Source organism: Vicia villosa, unplaced genomic scaffold (assembly GCF_029867415.1).
Source record: "Vicia villosa cultivar HV-30 ecotype Madison, WI unplaced genomic scaffold, Vvil1.0 ctg.000410F_1_1, whole genome shotgun sequence".
NCBI lineage: Eukaryota > Viridiplantae > Streptophyta > Magnoliopsida > Fabales > Fabaceae > Vicia > Vicia villosa.
This window is the reverse complement of record NW_026705187.1, coordinates 477,777-491,163: the sequence shown is the minus strand read 5'-3', so window position 1 is coordinate 491,163 and position 13,387 is coordinate 477,777. Positions and strand designations below refer to the sequence as shown.

Here is a 13,387-nt window from a genome sequence, read left to right as displayed (position 1 = left end):
TTGGTTTTGTGATGGAAATTTCGTGCTCAAGTTGATGTGTGATCATAAGGTGTTTGTATATTTGTTCAAATCAAGTTTCATGCCTTTAAATGCTGTTTTTGCTGAAATTTACACTGAGGAAATCGATTTCCTTAAGGCTGAAATTGATTTCCTGCTGAACGTAACTTGTTTTTTTGAAAACTGCACTATGGAAATCGATTTCCCCCTGCATGAAATCGATTTCCAGCAGGCAGAACGTGGTTTTTTGCCTTTTTTGTGCTTGTTTTGGCTTCCTTCTTCCTACACTTCATTAATATCATTGGATCTAGGGTGTTGATAGGTTTGAAATGACCTAATCCACCAAAATGGATGAATGATATTAATAATAGTGTGAGTTGATTATCTTTTGTGTTTTCATTCTTATTTTCATCTTATTTTTCTTTTGATCGATGAAAGTCTTAATATCTTGAGAATTCTATGGATTCTTGATGAAGACTAGATCAATTTGTTTTCATTCTTATATTTTCATCTTATTTCCTTTTGATCGATGAAAGTCTTAATATCTTGAGAATTCTATGGATTCTTGATAAAGACTAGATCAATTTGTTTTCATTCTTATCTTTTTTCATCTTATTTTCTCTTGATCGATGAAAGTCTTGATATCTTGAGAATTCTATGGATTCCTGATAAAGGCTAGATCATTTCTTCTTCTCCTTCTTATTTCTTTTGATTGATGGTCTTGATACATGGAGAGTTCTCCTACATTTGTCCCGACTCGATAAAAGATCAAATATGGAAGAGAATTGTATGCGGCTGATTTATGACTTATGGAAATTTATCGTGTAGTCGCTATGATTTTATCAAGCTTCTGATAAGTTTTCGTTGACCTTAAATCCGAGTACATCCTTCACTCACCATCGATCTTCATTACTAACTTTGATAACATACTTGACAAGTTTCAAGATGGTTATCTTTAACATCTAACAACTAACTTTAATTTCCGCAATTTATTATACCGATCTTTATATTTCTCGCTTTATCGCTTTATTTTATCATTTCATCATATTTACATTCCGTCATTTTGTCTTTGTCCATTTGGACGTTTATATTCCGCTATTTTCTCTTTGTCCACTTGGACATATGTTTATGCTTCCGCTATTTTTCTTTTGTCCACTTGGACCATACTTTACTTTTATGCTAAAACACTAATAAACAACCAAAATCTAAAAAACACATAAGGTTCTCTTTGAACTATTGGTTACTATCCCTAGCATTTTGGAGATTTGGACTTATGGACTTAGTACCCCTGGACCCTTATGATATTGTTACTCTGCTGTTATTCTGTCTGTCTGGCATTGGATTGTTGTCTGTTTGTATGTGCAGGTATTTCCTTGAAAGCCCTTGATGGTTAATTCCAAGGCATTGAGATAAGGATTTTACCCGAAAACAGCCGTTACTCTGCCCGATTTTCGTCAGAATTTTCAATGTGCTTAATGCAAAATGGTGCTAAGATGATAAATTCATCTGGATCCCCAAGTGATAATGTGTTGGTTTAGTATTGATATTCCAAAGGAAAGGAAATCTACCTTGACTCACAATGTCAAGTATTGGCTTCTTATTTCAGTTAGACCGTTTCTTTCCTTAGCTTTTATTTTACGCAATAGGATAGCCTCTTCATCTCCTCCCCTTCTTTAATTTTCAAAATCTTCTCCCTTTTTCCAAAACATTCTTATGTTTGCAATCTTTTCAAAACTTTTTCTTTAAAATATCTTTTGCCCTTAGTGGCTTTTCTTCAAAAGTTTAGACACCGTTAATTGTCGAAACGAGTGGTTATACCCCACGATTTTGAAATTGATTGATAAAATGAGATCTTTTCCGCGTGAGAGAGCTAGTGGCATACTCGTTGATTTTATCCGAGTTGGAGCCCTTCTTTCATTTGCGATGCAAAGAACTTGTTCATTCTCATGCTCAAGATCAATGGCTGAGTATTTCTCTCCGACGACAATAAAGTGTTTATTTGTTTTAAAAACCGTTTTCCCTTTAAGCGGAACTACATTAGCTCTGACTTCTCCATTGCACCAAGGAGGTATGTAGGCCCAAAGCTTAACGCTTTGCCGAGCTTATTTTAAAAATAAAACAAACCCTTTTTTAGCACACACGACACAGATTTTCAAAAAGGTTCCTGTGGAGTACCACAGATATGAGGGGTGCTTAAAACCTTCCCCTTGTATAAGCAACACCCGTACCTAAGATCTCTTCTTTTTGTTTTAAAAAAAACAAACTTTGGGTTTTTTCGTTCTTTTCCCTTTTTCTTTGGAAACAATAAAGCGCGGTGGCGACTTTCACTGAAATATTGATTCGAGTCATCCTATGGCTTTGATATCAGATTTTCCCCGCTACAGGGACTAGTATCTCTGATTGAACTAACCTCCATAAATGAAACTCTACTGGATAATGATTAGATACTTGCTATATAATATGAACTAAACCAATTCACCAGAAATGATGCATGGGACTTAGTTCCTAAACCAAAAGGCTTCAACATTATCGAAACAAAATGGGTCTTTAGAAAAAAACTGAATGAACAAGGAGAAGTAGTCAAAACCAAAGTACGACTGGTTGCACAAGGTTATAGTCAGCAAGAAGGGATAGACTGTACAAAAACCTTTTCTCCAATCGCCAGGTTAGAATCTATCAGACTCTTAATTTCAATTGTAGCCAATAATGACATAACTCTATATCAGATGAATGTCAAAAGCACATTTGTAAATGGCTATATTGATTAAGAGATCTATGTGCACCAACCCCCTGTTTTTGAAGATTCAAAACATCCAGAGTTTGTTTACAAACTCAAGAAATCGCTGAGTAGTTTTCTTTTAGAAAATGGCTTTACCAAAGGGAAGGTGGACACTACATTATTCTGTAAGTCATTTAAAAATGTTATTCTGATTTTTCAAATTTATGTTGATGATATTATCTTTGGATATACTAAAGCCTCCTTGGGCAACGAATTTTCTAAGAATATGCAGGCAGAATTCGAAATGAGCATGATAGGCAAACTCAAGTTCTTTCAAGGAATTCAAATTAATCAAACTTTATAAGGAACCTACATACACCAAACTAAGTATGTTAAAGAACTTCTTAAGAAATTTTATATGACTGAAAGTAAACCATCAAAGATCCCCATGCATCCTTGAAAAAGAAGATGTAAGTAAGAAAGTAGAACAGAAGTTCTACAGATGTATGATTAGCTCTCTTTTATATTTAACTACCTCAAGAATAGATATTCTCTACAGTGTTTGTTTATGTGCCAGATTCCAATAAAATCCTAGAGAATCTCACTTAACAGTAGTTAAGCAAATTTTCAAGTATCTGAAAGGTTCTATTAATCTTGGTTTATTGTATAGAAAATCCAAAAATTAAAAATTAGTAGGTTATTGCGATGCTGATTTTACTGGGGACAGAATAGATAGAAAAAGTACCTCTAGAAGCTGCTAGTTTTTGGGAGAAAACTTAATCTCATGGTCCAGCAAAAGACAATCTACTGTTGCACTATCAACTGCTGAAGCTGAATATATAGCTGCAGCTGGGTGCAGTACTCAAATGCTCTGGATAAATAGTTAGCTTGAATATTTGAAAATATATGAGAGTAACATTCTTATCCTTTGTGATAATACTTCTTTTATTTGTCTTTCTAAGAACCTTATTTTATATTCCAGAGCTAAACACGTAGAAATAAAACATCATTTCATTAGGGACTATACTCAGAAGGGGTCATTTCTTTAAAATTTATTGATACATACCATCAATGGGATGATATCTTTAATAAACCCCTTGCTGAAGACATATTTAATTTCATTCTGAAAATATCAGTATGAAATTATGTCCAGAATGAAAAATAAAATCTATATATTTATGTTCTGCCGATTGTCGCCCCTCTTGTGAACTTATGATCATTTACATTAATAAGCTAGCAGATCTGGATATCCCTAGGCTTATTTATGGCAGTTCACCAAATCAAACAGTTGTCAACTCAAGTTACCAAATCCATTATGAGGCTAATCTTGTGGTCAGAATCTGAATGGTTGAGACGTTTGAGTTGCTATATTGAGGCTCGAATCACATCGGTAACTGTTGTTTAAATATTTTACGATGCCCCTAATATCACTAATCATTATGCTATTGCCCTTACTTGTTTCTAAATTTTTTCATCATTATAAGAATGCATGCAAATCTTTACATTTATTGCATCAGATTCTATATCTTCTCATTCTGTTTGTTTATTTCTCCCTTCCTATATATTCGTATCCTTTGTTAATCCTTATCATTCCTTTAACCTAATCCTTTGTCGCTCCTTAAATTTTTTTCTTCTCCTCCATGGCCTCCCGACCTGCTCTTACCGTCATCAAAGAAAAATATTTATGGCTAGCAAATAGTCATGACCACTTCATGGCTTTCTTAGAAAAACAAGGATGGAATGGATATAACGCTATCCTTCGTGGTTCTATCTTCACCAATCTGGTGAAAAACTTATGGATTTGTGCTTCTGTCAGAAATAAGAATCTCAATGTCTCATCCATCATCCATGGCATTCCTTTCACCATCACTGAATCCTCCATTGTTGAAACCATTGGTTGTCCTTCCAAACCAACTGCTGACTGTCTCACCGTCTTTGATTACTAGAATGCATTTGCCATTCCAAATGATTTGAGAAAAACTTCCAGGCGCGTTCTCAACAATCCAGAGTTTATTTCTCCTTTTAAACAAGTCTTGTTTCGGTTTTCTCTTCCATTTTGCAGCCCCGAGGAAATTTTCATAGACTTTTGTCTTCTAGTGATCGTTTTCTCATTCATTGACTTGAAAAAGGACGCCTTGTCTTCCATCATATGAGGGAATCTCTCTTGGCCTTCAGATGTGGTCACAACTTCAACATTCCTTATGGACGAATTTTATCTATTCTGTTTGAATCTGCTGGAGTAGTTGATATTCGTCACAACGCCGATTTTCCGGACAATGATGAAGTTCTCTTTAATGAGCGTTGCGAAGCTTTTTCTTTTTAGCTCCTTTTGTAATTCCCGTTTGGTTTCGTTCCTTCCTTTTGTAAGTCCATTATTATTAATGAAGTCTCTTTATTTTTTATTGAATTTTTTATTATTGACAAAAAGGGGGAGAACGTAGAATATTTTTAATACATAGCAGTTTACCTGGACTAATGCCTCAAACATTTTTTATTTTTTATTTAATATATCTGTTAAATCATGTATTAAGAACATGAAACTTCTGGTTAAGAACTTTTATAAGCTTCAAGGACATAATCAGGGAAGTATTCTAATTTAAAATCTTCTGATTATTAAATGCAGGGGGAGTTTTTAACTCAGAGGGAGTTTTTATGCCATTTATTTATTCAAAATATATGAGTTTTTGTCATCAACAAAAATGGGGAGATTGTTAGAACAAAGTTTGGTTCTACATCTATTTTTAAATTATGAACTTCTCCTTCGTACATAGTCAAATTGTTATTAATGAATTCACCACCTTAATAAATTACAATATGAAAATATTATTCCATTTCTACCTATTTTCCTGCAATTACAAAATTATAATGAATGTTAATATGAATATATCATGTTAATTAACAAAACATCAAAGGATAAACCCTAACATATGAATACCTAAACATTTAACAACTGCATGCATACAATTCTAACATCCAATACATATAACATTTCAAAATGATTCAACCCTAGAAACTTAGCTAATAGGTTTGTTTCTCTTCTTTCGCCTAGGATTTCAACTTCAATTTCACCTTCTCCGCTTCGCCTTTGATTTTGATTTCGTTCCATTTTCACTTCTCTTCTCTACTAGAGTTTTTCGTTCTTGAAGTGAAATGAAATTTTACCTTTGCATTTCAGTTTTATTATAATGTTTAATACACATCAAAGCCGGGTGTATGCTAAGTGGTCTTTTTTTTACTTTGACTAATAGACCTAACATAAGGGGCTAACATGATGTAATTTGAAAAGATAATGGATCAAATTGTTTTTTTTAATGTTGAAGGACCAAAATGGATCCCAAAATAAAGATGAAAGACCAAAATAGAGCCCAAAATAAAGATGAGAAACCAAAAAGAATATTTGACCTAAAATAAAAAATTTAAAAATTGAGTTTCATATCGTTATTGTTCCACCACTAGTAGAAACATCTCACTTCCTATTATGCTTTCTATTCTTGATGATCATGCTATTATAATATATGGTCTGCCACTCTTTTTTTTCTCTTTATCGATTGACTTTTTAACAAACTCATTTCTTACCAGATTTATGATATTAATTAAATTTTAAATAATTAAAATATTTATAGTACATTAATTCACTTGTATTTTTATAGCATTTTTCACATTTTATTATCTTTTCCAATATTTATTGAATCAAATAATTGATTCTTTAATCTTCAATAGCAGTCTCTTATTAGCTTTTCCATATTTAATACTCATTTAGTCTCACAATAAGTGTTCTCTTTCACATTTTTACACTTTTTTAAATAGTTATTGAAACAAATATCATTTCTAAAATATTCTTATTAATAATAAATATTGGAATAGTTATATAATTAAAATATAATAAATAAAGTTAAGTAATTGAAACAAAAAATAAATATCACATTCATATTTTATTTTAAAATGACAAATACTTTTAGATAAATAAAAATATGAAAGAAAATAACTAATGTGAGACGGAGAGAGTAATTATTGTCGATATATAGACAAATCTAATATATATTTTTGGATTATTTAAGATAGTCTTTTTAAATTTTTAATGATGATGATAAATAAATATTTATTATTAATAAATTTTTAAATAATATAAATTAAATTAAAAATATTTACTCAAATTCTTCAAAATCTTCAATGAATACTAGTTTTTGAAAGTAGTATATATTAATGGTATAAAACTTATTCTAATATTTATTACTTGTTTTCTAAAACAAAATATTTTCAATATTAATTATAAAAAACAGTTACTATATAGGAGTAAATAATTGGTGTACTAGGAGGATAAGAATTAGGATAATAAATAATGTTCTTGGGCACCGAGGAAATGTGATGCTCTTTTGCTACTCAGTTGTCAGTATCATTATATCATGAAGACTTCTATTTTATGTTATTTCATGTTATGTCATTTTCCCCTTTAATTTTTAAAAGATTCATCGTATTAGTGATTTTAGTTGGTGTCAAATTCTAATTGGTCTATATAATCTTGCAATGTTCTATATTGTCTTCACATATAGTCTTGAGGATAATTTGAGTGACATTCAATATATACCAAACTCATGTGTGAGAAAGTGTTCTCAGTGACTACACTCAGCAAAGCACTGCTCGTATAATATTACTTTAATTTTCATAATATATTATTGTGTGTTTATGAAACTTTTTTTTGGTCATAAGGAAATTTCCTTCTTTTTATAAATTCGTGAAAAAAATTTTAAACAAAGTTAATATAAATGAAAACAAAACAACACGTTTCATTTTATTTTATTATATATACTAATTTTCTTACAATTAAATAAATTATTTTTAGAATATAAAATATAGTGATAAAATTTTAAATTCAAAACTTGGTGTAAAATATTCCTCCAAGTTTGAGATATATTGATTAATAAACATTATTTTCTCCTTAATATTTCGATCATTAACTTCATGTTCCAGTTAATATTCAATATTTTGAGCAGTAATTCATGTTCTCATTAATATTTAATATTTTATTCGGTAACTTCATATTATCGTTAATATTTAATGTTTTGATCAGTAACTTCATGTTCTCGCTAATATTCATTATTTTGATCAGTAATTGCGTATTCCTGTTAATATTCCAAATTTATTTCCGTTAATATTCAATATTTTTCATGTTCCCGTTAATATTTATTATTTTCATCAGTAACTCCTTGTTCCCGTTAATATTCATTATTTTGATCAATAACTTCGAGTTATCGTTAATATTCCAAATTTGTTCTCGTTAATGTTCAAAAAATTTATCAGTAACTTAATGTTTATGCTAATATTTAAAAAAATTATCAGTAACTTCGTGTTCTCTTTAATATTCAATATTTTGTTAATAACTCCATGTTCCCATTAATATATTTATTATCTTGATCAATAACTTCGTGTTCCCGTTAATATTCAAAATTTGTTCCCGTTAATAATCAATATTTCAATCAGTAACTTCATGTTCCCGTTAATATTCAATATTTTGATCAGTAATTCATGTTCTCATTAATATTCAATATTCTATTCGGTAACTTCATGTTCCCGTTAATATTTATTATTTTAATCAATAACTCCGTGTTCCCGTCAATATTCATTATTTTGATCAATAACTCCGTATTCTCGTTAATATTCCAAATTTGTTCTCGTTAATGTTCAAAAAATTTATCAGTAACTTAATATTTTTGTTAATATTTTAAAAAATTATCAGTAATAACTTCGTGTTCTCTTTAATATTCAATATTTTATCAATAATTCCGTGTTTCCGATGATAATTATTATCTAATAAAATATAGACAATAAGAGTTATGTGATACATGTTAAAAATAAAAAGTTATTTAACGTTATTAAATAAATTATTACTTTTAATATTTTTATTAAAAAACCTATTACTTTAAAGTAAAGATTATTTTAAATACATCAATTAATTTATTTTACATAATTTAAGAAAGTAAGTATCAATAAATAAATTCATTATATTTATATTATTTATTGATATTTTAAAATATAAATAGTTTATTAAAATGTATCTATTAAAATTTTTATATTTTAAAAATAAAATAATAATATTAAGAATGTAAAGTTGAGAATTTGTTTGTACTCTTATGTCATAAAGTAACATAAGTTATATTTAAATTAATTTTTTAATTAATATTCCAAATTACACTTTTGTAATGTTATTTCATGGTTCAACCGTTTCATCACATAAAATATAAGACTCATATGCGATCAAATCAATCCAATATAAATTTAATCCAATAGTCAACTTGATTATTTTTAATCAATTTCAATATAATATATTATTCTGTTACAAAAATTATAAAGTTTTCTATTCAATTTTTTATTATTATTTAGATTCACCATTCAAGAACCATTTAAATATATTTAAATTAAATATTATAATTATTTGATGATTCATAATTAACAATGATGTAAAAATCTTTACATTGAATGTTTACATAAACTGTTTCCAAAATTAAAATCTCTTAAAAATATATAAAATTATCTTAATTTAATAATTATTATAAAATAATAAGAGCCCATAAACCACTACCTTTTAAAAGTTGTTGCCATTTAAGGTTTCAATAAATTATTTAAAATGATCTCTATGGTCCTATAATAAATATAATGTAAGTTTATTTTAATTTTTTAATATTAATTTAATATTTTATTATTTTGTTCTAGTTTTTTTTTAAACTTAAAATATTATTTAAATTTAATGTTATTTGAATTTTTTTTTATAAAAGATTATTTTTTAAATGTATCGTTTTAGAAAAATAATGTAATTTTTATTATATGAAATTTTTTAATAATAAATATTTAAATAATTATATCTTATTATTCATTTAATTTATAAAAATTAATTAAAAATGTAAGTTGGAAAATAATGTCAAATAGAATCAAACTCATGCAACTGAAAAATGCAAGTTCTACCATGATCTACAAAAAATGCAACTAATTCTCTATTGGTAATAATATTATAAAATAAATTATTAATTTTAATATTTTTATCAAAAAAAAAACTATTATTTTAAAATTAAGATTACTTTAAATACATCAATTAATTTATTTTACATAATTTAAAAAAGTAAGTATCAATGAATAAATTTATTATATTTTATATTATTTATTGATATTTTAAAATATAAATAATTTATTAAAATGTATCTATTAAAATTTTCATATTTTAAGAATAAATTAATAATATAAAGAATGTAAAGTTGAGAATTTGTTTGTCCTCTTATGTCATAAAGTAACATAAGTTATATTTAAATTAATTTTTTAATCAACGTTCCAAATTACACTGTTCTAATGTTATTTCATGGTTCAACCAATCCATCGCATAAAATATAAGACCCTTATGCGATCAAATCGATCCAATATAAATTTAATTCAATAGTCAACTTGATTATTTTTAATCAATTTCAATATAATATTTTTTTATTTTATAAATATACTATAAATTGTTCTCTAACAAAAATTATAAATTTTCCTATTCAATTTTTTATTATTATTTAGATTGACCATTCAAGAACCATTTAAATATATTTAAATTAAATATTGTAATTATTTGATGATTCATAATTAACAATGATGTAAAAATCTTTACATTGAATGTTTACATAAACTGTTTCCAAAATTAAAACCTCTTAAAAATATATAAAATTATCTTAATTTAATAATTATTAAAATAATAAGAGCCCATAAACCACTACCTTTAAAAAGTTGTTGCCATTTAAGGTTTCAATAAATTATTTAAAATGATCTCTATGGTCCTATAATAAATATAATGTAGTTTATTTTAATTTTTTAATATTAATTTAATATTTTTTTATTTTGTTCTAATTTTTTTAAACTTAAAATATTATTTAAATTTAATGTTATTTGAATTTTTTTTATAAAAGATTATTTTTTAAATATATCATTTTAGAAAAATAATGTTATTTTTATTATTTGAACATTTTTAATAATAAATATTTAAATAATTATATCTTATTATTCGTTTAATTTATAAAAATGAATTAAAAATACAAGTTGGAAAATAATGTCAAATAGAATGAAACTCATGCAACTAAAAAATGCAAGTTCTACCATGATCTACAAAGTAATCAAATTGTTTGCCCGTACGTGTTATTATATTTACATATAATTATTTTGTAATCATTAAAATTAAAATCAAAAATAGAAAACTCAGAATCCAAAATTAATTGCCTAATATTTTATTAGGAGTCCATTTTTATTATTCACTCAGAGCCTCTAAATAGTCTGATCCGGCCCTATATATATTTTGGATATATATCAACTTTTTAAATATTTTATTTTAAAGCAAATAATAATTTACTTATTTATTTAATTTCAGCTCATAAAAAATAGTACTTTAGTACTATTATAGTATTATTAAATATTAATTGATTAAACTCCACTTTATTTGTAACGACAAAAGTGGAACCAACCGTCCATGTTAAAAAAACAGAAAAGTTTAGTACAAAACAACAAACATATTTTGTCTATTTATTACCATTATTTCTATTCAATTTCAATTTTTGTAACTTAATAGAGCTTATGACCCTTTTGATGATCAGAATAGTTATTGATATTTGTTAGTTTTGAAACAAAATCCACCATTCTTCTTTATAAAATTTTAAACTTAACAATATGTTTCAAATTTCTCAAAACATTCAATCAAAATCTTCTAGTTTCCTTAACGTAAGATCAAATGTGATTATTCTAACACACAAACAGTTCTTTTAAAATCACACAAAAGATAAGAATCTAAAAGAGATATGGAGAAAACATGGATTCATCAAGTGTAAAAATAAATAAATTACTTTTTACTCATAGATTTAACAACACAAACACACAATCAATCATATATAATTTCTATCAAATGATCAAACCGAACTGCATGCAACAATCATGGACCGAGAGAAGGAAAAGATGCAACCTACGGGGTGGTGAAAAATTCCAAAGCGGTAGCAGTATAGAACTGATTCAGATTGTTCCTTTTTGTTTTGTGGTTATGATCGAACTTTCTGTTGTGAAATTATCTTGTCGCGTTGAGTGTGGCAAACGGATGGAGGTCACGGATCGGAGCGGTTTAGTCGAATGTATGTTGCAGAGGTAAGGTGGTGCAGCTGGTGGTTATCATTCATAATATTCACAGGGTCAACCTTAGAGTTTATACATAAGTAGGACAAAACATTAACCTAAGTTAAGTATAGACCTATTCACCAAAGCATAACACAGCTTAGTCATATTTTGCTGTTACATGATAATGACATATTTTCCTACTCTTGTTGAAAACAATCAAATATTCATTTGGTTTTTGTTAATACTTCCTCCAAAACTATGCCGAAAAATTGTTTAGAAACTTGTAGACTTCAACTCCCTTCCATCACCTTCATTAAACTTCCAAATATCTGCAAAATAAAAACCAAACAACCTTCGTAATTTCCAAAAATTCATTAAAACAGAACCGATACAGATTATAGAACACACATCAATAACATTCATTAGCGACCTGCAACATCACCGTTCACGACAATCGCAACAAAAGAGCTTCATACGAACTTATTCATCTTTCCGTGACTTTGTGAAAAGATCCATACACTGACCAACAACTCAACAACAACGATTCTGCACACAACAATTCCAATTCATCCGGACGGTTTTCTCGCATAGAGTAGAGACAAAGAGAATTGAAAGAGAAAGCGAATATGTACCTGATAAATATCGTAAGAAACACTTGGTGGCCTATTAATTGATTCGAAAAATAAAACTAAAATAAGCAACATTAATACACCTAAATCAGATTTGAATGGAGAAAATAAAGCAGAAAGTTTGAGAGTGAAAAAGAGAGATTAAACAGAAAATAGCATAAACTCAGAAAGATCTCACCCAGCTTTGCCGATTCAGAGTTGTTTCAACTCAACATTCATCATCAAACATTCAAAACCGAACACCACATGTTCAAACGCGAATGAAACCTCTCAGCAACATCATCAAACCGTGTTCATCGCACAACACAGAAAAACAACAACATACAAAAATGAAAGCAGGAGCCAATCGGAATCGCGGACACACTGAAGAACATGAATGGAGGTGGAAGAACATGAATCAATCTTGAAAGGAGAAGAAGAATAATGGGGCTGCACTAACATTCTTTTAGAAAATATGGAAAGAAGAAGAATGAAAGTGACAGATAAATATGCAAGGCATTATAACAGGTCATTATTGCTGCAAGCAGTTTGGAATGTGGATGGCCAGAGAAAGTAAAGAATATGTAACTGCAAGATCATGAGAGGTTGAGAGGTTTAAACTTCCACCCTTAGAACTGCCGCAACACACAATAAGGAGGGAATGATGTGGAATTTTGTGGAGTGTTTTGCTGATGTGGATAGGCCAATTAATCAGGAAATGGTAGACTTTTCTTATATGATAGATTTATGGAGTTAATCTCCTATTTTAAATTTAAATAGTGTTGATTTCTGGTTCATATCTTCGCATTAATATCGATAACGTGTCTATTTTATAATTTATATTTTTTATTAAAAAAATTTTATAAAAATATTTATATTGTAATTTGACATATTTCATAAGTGATATAATTTTAAAATAGAGACATCGTTATTTAGAAATGCAACCGAA

At 27.9% G+C, this 13,387-nt stretch overlaps 1 long non-coding RNA gene across 1 annotated transcript; it reads right to left on the bottom strand.

Annotated features, from left to right (window-relative positions):
• Nucleotides 1-11,580: 11,580 nt before the first annotated feature.
• Nucleotides 11,581-13,139, bottom strand: LOC131627890 (uncharacterized). Its single transcript, XR_009291611.1, has 3 exons — nt 12,463-13,139; nt 12,261-12,376; nt 11,581-12,159 (listed from the first exon to the last, which is right to left on the bottom strand). It is a non-coding gene; the product is annotated as an uncharacterized LOC131627890 (long non-coding RNA).
• Between the last annotated feature and the right edge of the window lie 248 nt (nt 13,140-13,387).